The sequence below is a fragment of the Castor canadensis genome, chromosome 2 (assembly GCF_047511655.1).
Source record: "Castor canadensis chromosome 2, mCasCan1.hap1v2, whole genome shotgun sequence".
Taxonomy (NCBI): Eukaryota; Metazoa; Chordata; class Mammalia; order Rodentia; family Castoridae; genus Castor; species Castor canadensis.
The window spans coordinates 123,860,763-123,862,374 of record NC_133387.1 but is presented as its reverse complement, the minus strand read 5'-3'; the positions used below and the strand labels follow the sequence as shown (position 1 = coordinate 123,862,374).

The following is a 1,612-nucleotide window of genomic DNA, read 5'->3' as shown; positions in this document are numbered from 1 at the left end:
AAAAATGATTATAACTGAAATCACAAGTATCATTTATGAATAATGTTGCTGCCTCTTGTAATAACCCATGTAAACATAGATTCATATTTCCATTATTAGTAAAAGCAGTAAGTAAGTGCTCTGAACATGTAATAGAAAATTTAAAACATTAACATGGGATAACAGGGTTTATTGTAATGTTTCTGTAAATGCATACAATATATTTCAACTGCACTCACACCCTCTTACTCTTTTTTATCTCTTTCTCCCCCAAGTAATATAAAATTGTATAAGGAGATAAATGCTATGCCGAGTCTGGTCTGGAGGTGATGTTAAATTTCATATACTTCAATGGAAATATGCCACAGGCAGGTGAATGCACAGTTGTAGGGCTCCAAAATCAGTTCAAAGGCAGATATTGTCAGCAAAGTCTGACATAGTATCTCTTCTTGCTCAGTTTTTTCATGACTGTCTTCATATCCTTGTTCCTTAATGTATAGATCACAGGATTTAGGACAGGGGTGATTGCAAAATCAACAATGAACAGGTATTTGTCAATTGATGACTTGGGGAAAGGCCACACATACAGAAATATGCATGGGGTGAAAAAAGAACAACCACAGTGATGTGAGCTGACGAAGCAACAAGAGCCTTCGATAAGTCCCTTGGGGAATGTTTCCAAATGGTGACCAAAATGAAGGCGGAGGAAAGGACAAGCAGGAAGAAGGTGCCCATGCTCACGAAGCCAGTGTTGGCATTAACAGCAAACTCAAACTTGTCTCCATCCCTGCAAGCAAGTTTTATAATCCAGGGGAAGTCACCATAAAAACTATCTATTTTATTAGGAACACAAAAAGGCAAGTTAATAACAAAAGAAATCTGAGACATAGCATGGATCACACCTGTTACCCAGCTAATGACTACAAATGAAACACATCTCTTAGGGCTCATGATGTTAAGTAGTGAAGAAGCTGGCAGATTGCTGTGCACCTGTCAAATGCCATGGTTGTGAGTAACACCACCTCTTCTCCTCCCGTGATGTGGATGAAGCATAGTTGTGTCATGCAGCTTTGGAAAGAGATGACTTTGTGTTCTTTTAAAAGGTCTGAGATCATCTTGGGATCTGTGGTGGAGGAAACACCCAGGTCAAGGAGGAACAGGTTAGCCAGTAAGTAATACATAGGGAAATGTAAGTGAGAATCAGCAATTACCAAAAAGACAATGAAGAGATTTCCTAACATGATCCCCAAGTACATCAAGGAGAATGTTGACATGACAAAAATTGTAGTTTCCCAAGAACTAGAGAGTAGAAATTACGTCCGTACTTATAGGGCATGGTAATCCATGCACCCAACCATGGTTCTCATAGGTCCTGGAAGCTAATGAAAATCAAAACACAACCTACTGGAACTTATGGAACACAGCAAAGGCTATCTCAGAGGAAAGTATATAGCTATGAGTGCATATGTTAAAAGGACAGAAAGATCTCAAGTAAACAAGTTATGCCTTATCTCAATCTCCTAGAAAAGCAAGAGCAAGCAAAATTGAAAACAAGAATAGGGAAAGAAATAATAAAACTAAGGGCTGAAATTAAGTAGGGACCCAAACAACCATACAAGGAATCAATGGAAAA

General features: G+C 38.4%; 1 pseudogene; it reads right to left on the bottom strand.

Moving 5' to 3' along the window:
- Window positions 1-400: 400 nt before the first annotated feature.
- Window positions 401-1,283, bottom strand: LOC109703046 (olfactory receptor 4F21-like; annotated as a pseudogene).
- Between the last annotated feature and the right edge of the window lie 329 nt (window positions 1,284-1,612).